This window comes from Melozone crissalis, unplaced genomic scaffold, assembly GCF_028551555.1.
Source record: "Melozone crissalis strain CALT ecotype California unplaced genomic scaffold, PUWL_Pcris_2 ptg000068l_1, whole genome shotgun sequence".
Lineage (NCBI taxonomy): Eukaryota > Metazoa > Chordata > Aves > Passeriformes > Passerellidae > Melozone > Melozone crissalis.
The window spans coordinates 16379357-16393527 of NW_026535846.1; the positions used below are offsets into that span (position 1 = coordinate 16379357).

Below are 14171 nucleotides of genomic sequence, written 5' to 3' on the forward strand. Positions count from 1 at the left end.
TTTCTTGCTGGGCTGTGTGTCCAATAGGAGAAGAATGGAAGTAAGTGGGAGAAACTCAGAAGACTATGAAAAGAATATGGGATGGAAAAGGGGAGAAAAAAAAACAAACGTGAATGCTGTGAGGTTTTTCTAGTGTGGTGCAGCAGCACAGGCAGGTGGATTTATTTAAATTAGGAATTAATTGCTACCTGACAGTACCTTTTTTTGTATCTACTTTGAAGAAAATGTTCCTCTTTTGGCATTTTTTCTGTGCTCTCTTCAGCTGGGTCCCTTCCCTCCCTTCAGACTTCTCACTTGAAATACATCCCTGCTGTTCATCTTGTGCCCTGCAAACTCAGTCTGTGAACCCGAAGGCGCTGTGTAACTGAGCTTCCAGGAAAGCCTTTAGCACTGGGAGAGGGTTGTTTGGACAGGACAGGCTCAGCATCCTCCTGCAGAGGTTTTGTCCCTCATTTCCCTGTCGGGGAGTGCAGCTGCTGGCAGTTTTTGGGGCAGCGGGTCTGTCCCAGCCTGCAGCATCCCGCGGTTCCCATGGCAGCGCTGCCGCGGGGGGATCGGGGCCGCTCTGCGGGCAAAGCGCCGGCGCTGCTCGGGCTTTTCCCCCCGGGGATGGAGCGGTGACCCTGGGAGGAGCTCCCCGGGGCAGGATCAGTGAGTGCTCTGGGTTGGACTAACTTTTTTTTTTTTTTTTTCCGTGTTATAAACTGGGAGCCGCGTCTCTCCCGCTGGCCAGCCCAGCGCAGCCCGGACCCTGCGCTCTGCCCGTCCGTGCGCTCCCCGCAGCAGCCCCGGCTCCCGGCAGCCTGTAAGCACATCCATCCATCCCTCCTTCCCTCCCTCCCTCTCTCCGTGCCGCTCAGCATCGAGCAGGGCAGCGGCGCTCCGGCATCCCACGCCTCGCAGATCTCTGGATTTCAGGGCTGGGTTGGTCTTTTCTCTGCCTTGCGATTGCTCTGCCGGAGAAGGGTTTGTGGGGAGTGGGAAGCCTGTGGGTGTGCACTGCACTTCTAAAACACTTCAGCAGGCGATTCCTCCGTATTTCGCTGAGTTAACCTCAGAAACTGCTTGTTTTATGGGTTGTTTCGGAAATTGGATTTATCCACATACTTGCTTCTGATTTCCCTTTCTCTGATATGCATATTGCCTCCTGGAAGGTGGTTGCTTTGAACACTGGGGTATAAATACAACTCTTCTCTTTGCTTTCAAGTTGAACTGGTGCTTAGAGAGCATTTGCAGTGGTGCTGATTTGTGTAAAGCTGTCAGCTCTGTGCTTTCCTGGGCTGGTGGCAGATGTGCCTCTTTGAGGATTTTAAAGAGCTGGGGAGGGAATAACTGAAGCAGAGACTGTTTTGTGGGCTCTCAGGTGATGTGAGGAACAACCCTGGGAGCAGGCTGGCCGTAACAGAATTGGGGAATGTGGGAATGCAAGCTTTCACCTAATAATTATCACACTTTCCTGTATTATGGAGTATCAGGCGTTGCAGGGTTCCTGCAGCTGCACCCATGTGAGTGCAAACACCTTTAGCTTTGTACAAATGCTGCACCCCTGTGTTGAGATAGATTTGGGAAGTCACTTGCATGAGTGAAGTATTTGCCCATGTGTTTGCAAGGTGGGTGTTTCTGTCATTAATCTTTTCTTTAGTAATTGGTCAAAAGATAAGTTAATATGTGGGACTTTGGTCCAGTTTGTGTTGTGTAAGCAGGAGCTGTCTGTGGTTGAGAATGGGATGTGACTATTTTTTAAACCACTCAAATCTACCATGTGGGATGGGGAAAACTGTAAAAACAATCCACCTACCAAACAGCCTTTTACCCTGTTTTGAGAGGAAGAGTGTTTTTTAAAAACAACAACAAAAAAACTTCCGAAAGGAAACTGATTAAATTCTTAAGCCATGATGTACAAAGCAAATAGCTGATCAAGCAACCAAATATGGCTTTGGAACTTCAACTTTCTTTTTTAATGATGAAAGCACCCACATACTTCAGTGACAAAACCCTTTTTTCTTTTTGCCAAACACAGCATTCTTGAATACAAACCAGTTCCTAATTTTTCCTTAAGGAGCTCAGTATATAAAAATTCTTTCTTGACTAATACCTAAAAGAAAAATGTGGGTAGGTGTTTCAGAGCTGGCGCCACAAGTGCAAAAACCCCCCAAACCCTCCAGATCTCAATGCAGCACAAAGGCAGTTGCTGAGATTTTGGACTGTGGCTCTGAGGAAGGAAAGGAGTTCAGGGCTGGGATTTTACAGCTGCTTTCTGACATGCACTGAGGAATTTTGGCTGTGGAAGGTTTTGAGGATTGGGCCCTTGAACTGATTCTAGCAGAAGTTATTCCCTGCTGTGAGAGATGGCTTGTCTCCCTGTGCACTGGTACAACTCTCTGCTTGGATGTAAACAATGGCAGCTGTTCAAAAGCAGGCAATGTTTAGGGTACTCAAACAGTTGAAAATAAACACTCTCCTGCCTGTCTTGGCTGTCCTTTACTTTGGAAGCAGCCTTTCCATCGAGCTGCACTGTGAATGGAAAATCCAGATATGTGGTAGGAAGCAGCTGGGAGCCCAGTCAGGTTCATGTGTGTGGATAGGGGAGTGATGCTGTACGATGCCCTTCATCTGTAATCTGAATCCTTATCACATGAATGTGGCTTGCAGTCCACACCCACTGCACTAGGATGCAACAAAAGCTTTAAGGAACTGACCTCCTTGCCCCCAAGAAGGAATTTACTTCCTTTTGTATCACAGAATAGTTTGGTTGGAAGGGACCTTTAAAGGCCACTTAGTCCACAGGGACATCTTCAACTAGGCCAGGTTGCTCAGAGCCCTGTCCAGCCTGGCCTTGAACACTTCCAGGGATGGGGCATCTACCACCTCTCCGGGCAACCTGTGCCAGTGCTTTGCTGGTTTTTCCAGTGTAAAAATCTCCTTCCTTGTATCTAGTCTAAATCTAACCTGTTTCAATGTAAACCTTTGTCCATGTCCTGTTGCAGCAGGCCCTGATTAAAAGTGTGTTCTCATTTTCCTTGTGAGCCCCCTTGAAGAATTGAAATACAATATGGCAATAAAGCCTTCCCAGAGCCTTCCCCTCTCCAGGCTGAGCCATCCCAGCTCTCTCAGCCTGTCTCAAAGGAGAGGTGCTCCATCCCTCAGAGCACATCATCCTTGTCCCCTCTGGCCTTGCTCCATGTCCTTCCTGTGCTGGCCCCCAGGGCTGCACACAGCTCTGCAGGTGAGCTCTCACAAAATGCAGCAGAGAGGCAGAGGTGAGCCAGGATAACACTGTCCCCTCAGCAGCAGCCTGGGTGAATTATGTTCTTTTACATTTATTCACCAGCCAGTGGAAGCATTGGGGGGGTTTAGGTAGAAAATTCCTCTGATCTGTGCTGATGGGACAAGGATAACACAAGTTTGTGTTTAGCATTTCCCTTTTTGTGGTGCTGCTTACCCTGATGTCCCAGGGGCAATAAATGAAGCAATAAAAGTCTCACCACCAGCAACGTGCAAAGTTTGCTCAGGCTTCTGATTGGTTTTGGTTTGATTGCTCCTAAATCAGAGCAGCTCCCTGGAGAGCCATGGGCAGGCTCTGGTGCCAGCTCTCAGGGGTCACAGGGAGATGCAGATGTGTGGGGAGCTGAGCCAAGCACTCCATGCCTGCCTGTCACCCTCGTGGTCCCCAGGCACTGTCACCTTGTGCCCTGCTGGTGGAAGAGCAAAGGTAGAAAAGCTGAGATTTCAAATTCAATTCTTTACCTTGAGCAGGGTGGACTCACTTTTGCTTGAAAAGATAATTGAAATAATGTCTATGCAGTAAACCTTCCCAGAAATGACCTGTGATTTCATAAAAAAAATACATTGTAAGTCAAAATACTACAGCTTGATTCATTTGGATTGCTTTTTATTTCATTTCTGTGTTATAGAAATGCAGACAGGGAAAGCAACAAAGCAGAAATGTCTGAGATCAGTCATTTCATGTCTGATTTTGGCAGAGGGAGAGTGGGAGGAAGAAAGAGACCTCATATTTCACTTAGATACTCTGTTTGGAGAGGAGTTTTAAGCAGATGGCTCTTGAGACTCTGTGACTCTGTGACTCTAAAGAATTAAATGCTATTTAGATAAATGCATGCTTCCAGTTCTGCAGTGTGGTTTTGGAAGGACTGTGTCATGGATTCTGTCTCCAGTCCTTTTGTCCTTGGGTCCACTAAAACCCTGTTTGCAGCCACTAGGATGGGTGTAGGACCAAAGGACTGGAGCTTCCTTGGGGTTCAGAGACAGGACAGAGCCCAGTTTTTTCCTCTCCCCAGAGTGCTTTAACTGAGCAGCCCAGAGAATACCTGGGAATAGCACCCCAGCTGGCTTCTGTAGGAATGAATGGGAACCAAGAGGCTGAGGCTGGTTGTGTGATGAGCATTTCTTTCTGTGAAACCTCCCCAGACCCGTGGGCAAAACTCCCCTACCAGAAATTTTTCATTTGTCTGCTCTGGGTACTTCCTGCAAAGGCTTTGCTCTGCTCTGAGCTGCTGCTGAAAAGCCACAGAGAAGCCTTTGAAGGGGCAGTGCTTGCCCTCCCTGCAGCTCTCACTGAGGCAGGAGCTGGCCCTGGGTGCTTCCAGGGTGGTTCAGGCATGGGTGGTGACAAGGATGCTGCCACAGCAAATTCCTCCTCTCGGGGACAAAGGGATGGATGGATGGATGGATGCTCCCTCTTCTGCTTCTCCAGCTCTTTCATATCCACCAGAATAGATGGGAAATAGGGTCTGTGTCCTGTGGCAAGACAGGGCTAAAATTACTTGTAAGGCTTTGCAGAATAACAAAGTAGGGCAAGGATTGCATTATAGTCATGCTGGAACGGTACAGACATGGCTGGAAGCACTCTTTCAAAAAAAGGTTGAACTAGAGTTCCCTGGAAGAAGTTGGAGAGCCAGGGCAGGGTTCCTGGCAGCTCTGGAGCTGCAATCCAGGGTGGAAGGGCAGCTATTTTGCTGCGTGCCTGGCTGGAAACTTTCAGGCAGAGTTACAATTTTGGTTTGGATGCTGTTGCAGAGTTGCATTATTTTAGTAAATAAGAAATTCAAACCCTCTTGACTTTGGACTGATGTTTTCAGAAGACTCACTCTACATTCCATGGATGTGCCTCATCTGTGTCCCTTGAGGTGACCCCAGTGGTTGGGGTTGTTTGGGATGCATCCCTCCTGCAGGGCTGGCTGTGCTGTGAGCTGCCAGCCAAGGGTCAGAGCTGTGAGGGGTTGAAGATGGTGGGACATGGCTGCATTGGTGACCTGTTGGGGTCAGGTACAGAATGCCACTTGTCACCCAGACATGTACTGGAGATCGGGGAAAACTGTTCCTGCTGGGAATAATCACTGCAGGGCAGAATTTTGGCTTTCTTGTCTCTAATCCCTTTCCACCCATGGAAAGGGGACGTGAGCAGAGTGGAAAAGAGGAGACTAATATCTGCCTCACAGATTTATGATGCTTTATGATGCTTTGACATATGAGGGAGCTTCAAATCAAATACTGGCTGGCTCCAGTGGTGTCTGCCTGCTGAAGTGATGGGTTTAAAAGACTCCTGTTCACAAGGAATTGTGTGTGCTCCATGTGCCACGGGACTCCTGCAGGGAGGCACGGTTGGTACAGGGATCTATAATTCACTTATTTTGCTTCAAGGTCCCTTTAGCACTGCAGCAGCTGTCCCAGAGTGTGAGGGCTCTTGTGCCACACCAGCTCTCAGCTGCAGAGGAGCTCAGAGCTTCTGGCAGAGCAAGAATTGCTCTTGCTGTTTTGCTTGGACAGAGCAAAAAATCCACTCAGTCCTCCAAGACTCTTTCATATGAACCAGAGCACTGGACATGCCTTTCTTCTTGTGCTAAGGAAAATAGAAATGGTTCATCACACTAAAGCCACAACTGATCCAGCCCACAGTGGTTGCAGCTGACTTTCCTGCAGGGAGTTGGCTCCCAGCTCTTCCTCAGAGCCTTCCTATGGGAATACTCAGTTTTCATGTGCTTCCAGTGGTCTGTGACCAAAGATTCCCTTGACTATGGCACTACCCTAAATACAGCCCCCCACTGCTGGAGGATGCTGGGGTGGCAGAAAATTATGTCCTTTCTTCTAAAGAAATGCCCCAAGATGTGGGAACCATCTGGACTTGGCAGGCTGCTCCCAAGGCATTTGCTGCTTGTTTACCTTGGGACTGGCTGCCCCTGGCAGTTGTTACCATCAGCCTTTCTTATCTGTTCTTTTCTATAATAAACACTGGAGCAAAGGTTTGGAATTAGTCACTTCTGAGGCACTGCCTGCCTCCCTTTCCAGCTCCTGTCTTATCCTCTCGTTTTTGGACTTCTGAGCCTTTTGCACTTCATTCTGTGCCTCTTGGTTTTCCCCTCATCTCATTGCACTTAGATAGCAGAGAGCTCTTTAAAATTCCTGGGAGGTGTGTCATCCCCAGGGCTGCAGCATCCCAGGAAGCTGCTGCCTGGGGACAGCTGTGTGCACTCACAATGCTCTTGCTGTGCTCTCCAGAGATTTTTCTAGCTTGATTTACCTCATCCAGTGGGTGAATTTGAGTTTCTGACTGATGCCTGCTCAGTTCAAGAGCCCACAGAGGCAGTGTCAGGATCCCCAGAGCATTCCAGGGGCCTGGCACTGTGTGCTGCTCTTTGGTGCAGCATTAACCACAGGGCAGCCTGTGGTTCCAGGGAATGCAAACACAGAAAAAGCACCTCCAGAGCACAGGTGTGTGGTCCTCATCTGGATTGAGTAATTTGAGATTGTAATCAGGAGACTGAGTGGCTTTGCTTCCACTTACAAATTCCTTGGTGATGTCTAAGCATTGTCCTGGTGTGCTCTTGCTTCTGACAGCACTGTGGAGAGGCACTGATGGACAGCCCAGGGTGCAAGGATTTCCCTCCCTCTCTCTCTGGTCTCATCTCACATTAAAAATGCACAGAGCTGTGTATTTCACTCAACAGAAGCAAATACAGTTCCTGTCTGCCTTGCTCTGCCCATTGAAAGGTAGCCATGCTCCCCAGGGCACAGCCTGCCAGGTGAATGCTCTTGATGTGTAATTTATTTCAGTGCTGCCTCTGGAAAGGGCCAGGATGGGATCAGGATGGGAGAGCAGCCCACGTTCACCTCACAGCAGCACAAGGGCACCCACTGGGGATGCAAATCTGTTAAATTCTGTCTGGATTTGCTTTGGTGGATGCCAGAACATGTCATCCACCCCTTGCCATAATTCCCTTCTCTCTTATGCCACTATCACCTTAATGATTTACAACCAAAGGTGGAAACTTCCGCTCTGGATCTGTCCCTGTGGTAGGATGGGTTTCTTGCATGGGTGGGGGACTCACCATTCCTGTTTGGGGAAGGATTTGCTGATTTTTGGCTGGAGAGGTTTGCAAACAGCATCCCTGTGGTGACGCTGATGTGCAGGAGAGGCTGTAACCCTTGTCTGGGCTGGCAGGGGGCTGCCCTAAGGGCTCACCTGTGGGGTGTGTGGGTGAAAGCCGTGCTCCACAGCTCCTTTCCTCAGTCCATGTCTCAGGGGTGAGCTGAATGCAGCTTTCCCTGCCCTGCAGGGTCCCAGTGCTCATCTCAGGAGCACTGCTGGGAGCATCCCCTGCCCTCCCCCAGCCCCTGCTCCAGTGCGGGGAAACCTCCGTGAGCTCCACTAGACACCAACCAAACAACCAATAAATCTCCTATAAACCGGGAGTGAGTTGTTTTGGTTACCAGGGAGATTGCAAAGTGCAAATTCAACCTGAAATAGCGATGAGCTCATCCCTGGAGCAGCCGGGGAAGGGAAGGGAAGGGGGGGCAGCGCCAGGAATGCCGGCGGCTCCAGGGACATTTGGATGCTCTGGGAGCCGCTCTGCCAAACAGCTTTGCCTTGTCAATGAGATCGTGCAGGGGATGCTGCGTGGAGCTGCCTGCTGAGACAGGGCTTTTACAATTCCTGGAAGCGTGGCAGTGACATTCCTCATGGGACTGGGGGCTGGAGAGCCTTGGGGTGGGCTCGGGTGCTGCAAAGGTGCCTCCTCTGCCATCTCCCCTGTCCTGGAAACTTCTCCTTGGGAAAGGATTGTGGGCAAACTGAGGTGCTTGAGCTGCAGGTGAGGGCTGGTTCTCAGCAGCTGTTTAGGCAGGAGCACTGACAGACCAAGCCTCTCCTGCTGCTGCTCCAGGGGCTGCAGCAAGGGCTTGGAAAAGCCTCACCTTCTTCTGCAATACACCTGGGGCAGGAGATGGAACATTTGGGCTCTGGCATTACTTTGCCCTGAAATGTCCCCAGTTTAAGCAGGTCAGGAGTGGAGTTTTGGAGTCAGCTGCTGCCAGGGCACTGTGGGAGCAGAGATGGCATTTCTGGGATGATGGGATATCATTTCTGGGATGATGGAGAGGGCTCTGGTGGAGTGCCAGCTGTGCCTGAGAGAGGCAGGATAAGGAGGCTGCTCTCAGTCCCTTGGCAGCCCAGAAAGGGCTCCTGTGTCACCCTGCACCTTTCTCTGCTAGGACAGAGATGTTTCCAGATGCACTCCATTCAATGGACTCACATTTTCTGTAGAAGTACAACTTTTAACTGGAAAACTCTGTCTGTAGGAGGAAGCACTGCCTGTCCCTCTGCACATGGTGCTGCAGGGGGACGCTGACAAAGCTGTGGCATTTGTCTCTGCTTGGGTTTTGCTCTCCATTGCTGAATTATCAAATACATGAAGTTGTGTAGAAATACCTGAGAATATCACCTATCTTGGTGAAGCAATGCATGAGCCCCTTACCAGAGGCCCACTGATGGATTTCAGCAAATCTTTTAGGACATAATTATCAGGGAGTGAAAACAGGAAACACTTATCAACAGCACAAATGCAAACAAAAGCTGAGCCCCTGAAAAGTGATCTGTGAACCTACTCATATGATGAAAAAACATGATCCTTTTCTTGGATTAACTTCATAGCTTTCTGAAACAAGGGATGGAGGCTGCATCTATAAAAAGAGATTGGTTTCAGCAGGGGTATTTTGTGTTTTGGAAGTATTTTATTATAATTTTACAGTCATGAGAGATCTGTAAATTATGTGTTCTTGCAAGTCCCTTCCAGGGTGGATTTTTTCCAGCTCCTTTCTGGAGCCATGTGGGAAATGCTTTGGTGACATGACCAAGCCCCTCAGCATGACCAGTGCATTCAGCCATCAGCTCCAGGGAGAGGCTTCAGGAGAGCCTGGTGCTTGGAGCAGTCTGGCTTTTGAAAGAAGGGGATTTTCATGTGGACACTTACAGCTGAGTGAGATCTGGGTGAGACAGACATGAATTCACCCTTTACAGCTGCAGGGTGGGGAGTGCCCTGGTGTGTCTGGGCTGTCCCAGGGGCTGGCCCTGAGTCCATGTCACCCTGATGCATGGCACACCCTGTGCCCCAGCCACCAGCACACCAAACTGCCCAGAGCTGAGCTGGGCAGGATGCTGAAACACTTTAAAACCTACAGATGCCACGTGGAGCATTTAATCTTCTGTTTTCAGCATCTCTGGAGATTGCTTGTCTGATGTTCCTTTGTGTCACCTCTTTTTTGTGGGATGCAGCACTGGATGTTAACATTTGGGAGCAGGACAGGCATCCCTGCAGGTCTTCCCTGTGTCCTCCCCCAGTGTTTCACCTTCTTGGTACCAAGGTGTGTTTGCTTTTTGGCTGTCCATGGGTGACTAAACCCACTGCTGTTCTTTGCAGATCCAGGACCAAGCCTAACCTTGCTCAGCCCCAGCACAAAGCAGGCAAGGCTCCTACCAGGCTTCCTTCTGAGAGTTTGTCTCAAGGGGTGAAACTGTACCAAAGGGACAGCAGAGTCCTTGCTGTTGCAGGAAAACCCTCCACAATTTGGAAACCTCACCCTTTCCCCATTGTCCTGCAGCATTCCCAGAGGGATGTGGTGCTTGTGGGCTCTCATGAAATGCAGTTGCACAAGCTGGTTTTCAAAGAAAGCAAACCACTGTTTCACATCTGGTTTAGTTTTTTGACAGTTTTCTCTGGCATTTGTGTGCAATTTTCTCTGCTTTTCTCACATGGAGCCCATCTCTAATGGCTGGATGTGGGCAGTGGTTGCAGAGCTTGCAGTGATTGTGTTAAAAGGGCTGTTTCTCTTTGCAGACTGTGTTGCTCGTTGTCCCTGAATTTATTGTCTCTCTGCTACTTGAGAAAGAAAACAAAATAATTTTTGGGCCTGAATCCAGCCCCAGAGCAGGGCATGGCTTAATCGTACACACAAGCACTTTTACCAGCTCCAGTTGGTTTATTTCTGTGTTTAAAATCAAGCACTCTTTTAAGTATCTCACTTCTCTTTTTCTGAAGTTTGTGTTTAGTGAATGTGCCCACTCACAGGCTTTGCCCATTGCTCCAAGAGGCAGCATTGGTAGAAATGTAGTAGCATGAGAGCTGCTGTGAGACACTTGGCAGAGGAGAGGAGCCCTTCCCTTGGCTTGGTGGAGGGGGGAAATGAAGGAATTAAATTTGGCAGTTTCTGTAACCTCACCCCCCACCCTCCTTTGGCCCAAGCTGTCTCCTACCGAATACTGATCTTAATGTTTCCAAGACACAAAAGGAACTCAAATTTTGCTAGGTTACCAATAAACTGGAGTGGGAGTATGTTGGGGAGGAGAATTCCCCTGCTTCCCTCTCCAAAACAGCAGATCCCTTTCTATCCTGCAGATAATGACACTCAGCTGGGATACCACAAACCAGGGCAGGGCTTTGAAAACCATTCTGGGCTGGGACTCTGGCTTTGGCTGAAATTGAAACCTAACCCTGATGAAAGATTTAAAGCTATTTGTTCCTTTTTTTTTTTTTAACCTTTGAGACTGTGTTTTCTAACCAGCCCCACAGGTAAAGCTTTCCTGTGTAGTCCTTGCCCAGCTCTGATCTGATATATTCCCAGAGAGACTCAGGATCCTTATCACTTTATGAAAAATGAGATTTACATTCCTGTATCACACAGGCACTTTGAAAATATTATCCCTGACTCCAGATAAATGGCTCATACATTTTAATGCCGTTATTAGAAATTGAATTGACAACACTTATCCTCAGTGGAAATTGCTCTGCAGCTCAGGGGAAAATGTACAGAGAGCACTGGTGGAGACTTCAGAGAGCTCTTGTCATCTTGAGATGTGTGTGCTGCTGGTGCAGTGTGTCTGCTGAATGAGCAGAGCAAGGTTTGATATTTACCAGAGCAAGGGGAAAGCACAAGTCCAGGGGCTGAGACAGCAGTGGGGCTTCAAATATCCTAAAGATCTTCTGGGCTGAAAGGGAGAGCAAAGAGCTGGGGAAACAGGGGCTGCTCTGGCCTGTGTGTCCCAGGGTGTTGTGGAGATGTTGCACACAGGTGCTTTATTTGCTGTCTTAGTAAGTGTGAGAGCATGAACTGCTGGGTGATGCCTGAAACTGGCACTGGGTGAAGTCTGTTGGGGTGCTCAGGGTGGTAACAGAAGCAGCAAGGAACTGCAACAAGGAAACCCACTCAAAACAGGCTGCTTTTAGAACAAAGTCTTTAATGGTGAATAAACTTGCAAGAGCTGGCTGATGTCTGCTCTCTTAGGGGACGTGGCCTTTGACATCAAATCTCTGCAGCCTCTGAACTGGGAGCTCCTGAAAGTGGAGGGAGGAAGGGGGACACAACTGGCAAAACGCTCAATGTGGTGCCAAAGCAGCACTTGTGAATCTGAAGCCACTCCAAGGTGAAGAGTTTCCACTTCTCCTGCCCTTTTGTGCAATGTGGCCCAGCCTGGCCTTTGTGGTGGGTGTTGGGGTGCCAGGAAGTTGACTACTTCTTCCATTTTAAACTGCACTTATCTGAGGCTGGAAGTTAAATCAAACCTTCCTAAAGTAGAGGTTTATGAAAATAACTCTTGTGACTAATAATCCAACCCCTTAGGCCTTGCTGGAGGAGACTTTGCAGCTTTGTTTTTCCTTGTAAAGAATGCTCAGCATATGTCCTGACAATTAGTCAGAGTGCCCAAAAATACCCATCAGCCCTGCAAGCTGATCCCTTCAGCTCCTGGAGCTGAGACAGACACAGGGTTATGCACTGGGGGGCTTTGGGAAAGGTTATTTTTAAAATGGCCACATAACAAGGGTGATCTGGTCCTTCCAGCCACCAGCTCTGGCTAACAACTGAGGGTGCAGACAGCCAAGTGTTGATCTTGCTCGAGGGGACTGTCCTGCCCAGAGTGTTGGGCTGCTTCTCCTGCTAAAGCATGTGCCAGTGCTGGCTCTGCCAGCTCTAAATCAGTGCTGAGGGCATGGCCCTGTGGCCTGTGCCAAGTTTGGGCAGTGCTTTGATGGTGAGCTGGATGCCAGAGAGTCTTCCCAACTGGCATGCCAATGCTTGGAAGGGCACGTCCTCATCAAAGAGGTGGCCTGTCTTCACCCTTGGCCAGGCAGCCCTTTCCTGAGGACTTTTGTTTTCCCTTCTCTGACCACCTGAGCTGAAGTTTTCTATCCTCAGTGTCTCTCACATGCTGAACTTCTGGAGAATGTTTTGCCAGAATCACAGTCCATCCATAAACAGCCCTTTCTTCTCTTCCCCTGAAAATCAAGGTCTGTAAGGGGAAACACCAAGGCTCCTTGGTGCCACAGAGCACTGCTGGTGTGGGGGTTTGGCTTGGTCCCTGTCCTGTGTGGGCAGAGGTTGGAGGTCTGCAGAACCATCTGCCCAGCATCTTCCTGGGGATGTGGTATTTTGCTAGAAAGCATTTCCAGGCTTTGGAGGAAGAGCTTGGGCAGAGCCTGCAGCACCCACCTTGTGAGTCTTCCTTGCTGCCAGGTCCTGTTGGATGAGCACAGGAGGGTGTCAGGGGATGCTGGAGACTGTGTGTGTTGTGGCTGATGTCTGGGTAGCTGCTAATCTCTGACTCTAGTGGGTATATTTCCAAAGAATGACCCAGCTTTCAAACAGTGAAGCAAACCAGTAGCTGAACTTCCTTCCATGAGCTCCACAGTGAGCTGTTTACCCTGAGCACTGCACAGCCAGCTGCTGTGCCCATGAGAAGCAACTGGGAGCTACTGGAAGTGCAGAGAGCCTGCTGGACACTGTGAAATATTATTTCAGTGATGGCTTACTCACTGCTTGGTGAAGCCCTGACATGAGCATTTATTGTGTGGGTATGGCAAGATTATATTGCTGTGCCTGTTCCTCACACCTCATCTGTCCTGGGAAAGACTGCTGTGCTGCCTGGCTGGGTCACTGTGGTATTTATTTGACAGGGACTTGAGTTATTTTTCTCAGCTCTGAAGCCAGGGCTAAGCCACAGGGGGAAAGCTGTGACTGGCAAATATCTGCCTCATGTTTGGCTCCACTGGTCATTCCCCCTGCCCATAAGTGCAACTGAACTTGAACACAGAAAGACCTAAAGGTGGCCAAGATGGCCCTAAGGGGCTCCACTGCCCCTGGTGTGAAGCTTTGGGGTAATAGGCTGGGGAATAACTGAGTTCTGGTGCAGCTGGTTGGCCCCATGGCTCCTCCCAGGACACATCACCTGGCAGAAGGGACTGAGAACCATCACAGCACTGCTGGCTGGGGCTGTGTGTGACACAGTTGTAGGGCTGCTGGGGAGGAAGAGGGAAATGCAGTATTTGAAGAATTTTAGCCCAATTATGAGCCTGATGCTCTTATGAGGCTTCTGAATCAGACCAGTCTTGGCAGTACATGTGGCCCTGTCTCCCAAGAGGAGTAGAGGAAGTCTTTGTCTCCCCTCAGGGTTGTGTGACCTCCATGGACATGTTCACACCTGTGGTCTTCACCTTGCAGTCTATGAAGGGGCTGTGGGCAGCCTGCTGAGCCTCCAGCCCACTGCCTGCACACTCACAGCACAGGGACTTGGCAGACAGAGCTGGGAAGAGAATCATGGCTCACGTTTAAGCAAGTGCATTTAAAGACTACGACATCTGTCTTTCTAAGAGGTTTTTAAAAAGTCTTCAGCCTTTTGAGGCTGTTCCTTTTTGAGTTTGCTCTGAAGGTCTAAATCTAACTGTTGGGACTACAGCAGGCACTCAACATCCTTGGTGCTGGGAGATGCAGCCTTGGCATCTTATCTGTAATGCAAGAAAAAGGAGCAGGGATTGGAGGAAATTGACTTTATTTTGAAGCTGATTCAAAACCAGCTCTGCTCAGCACCTGCTGCAGCCTCTCCTCTC

The 14171-nt window shown here is 49.3% G+C and overlaps 1 protein-coding gene across 2 annotated transcripts in view; it reads left to right on the forward strand.

The window, feature by feature from the left end:
- The first annotated feature begins 743 nt into the window (after positions 1-743).
- FHL1 (four and a half LIM domains 1) overlaps positions 744-14171 on the forward strand; it is a 29033-nt gene continuing 15605 nt past the window's right edge. For both annotated transcript variants that reach the window (XM_054289637.1, XM_054289638.1), the window contains exon 1: positions 744-805. The gene's annotated coding sequence lies outside the window, so the exon portion shown is untranslated. The remainder of the gene's footprint in view (positions 806-14171) is intronic.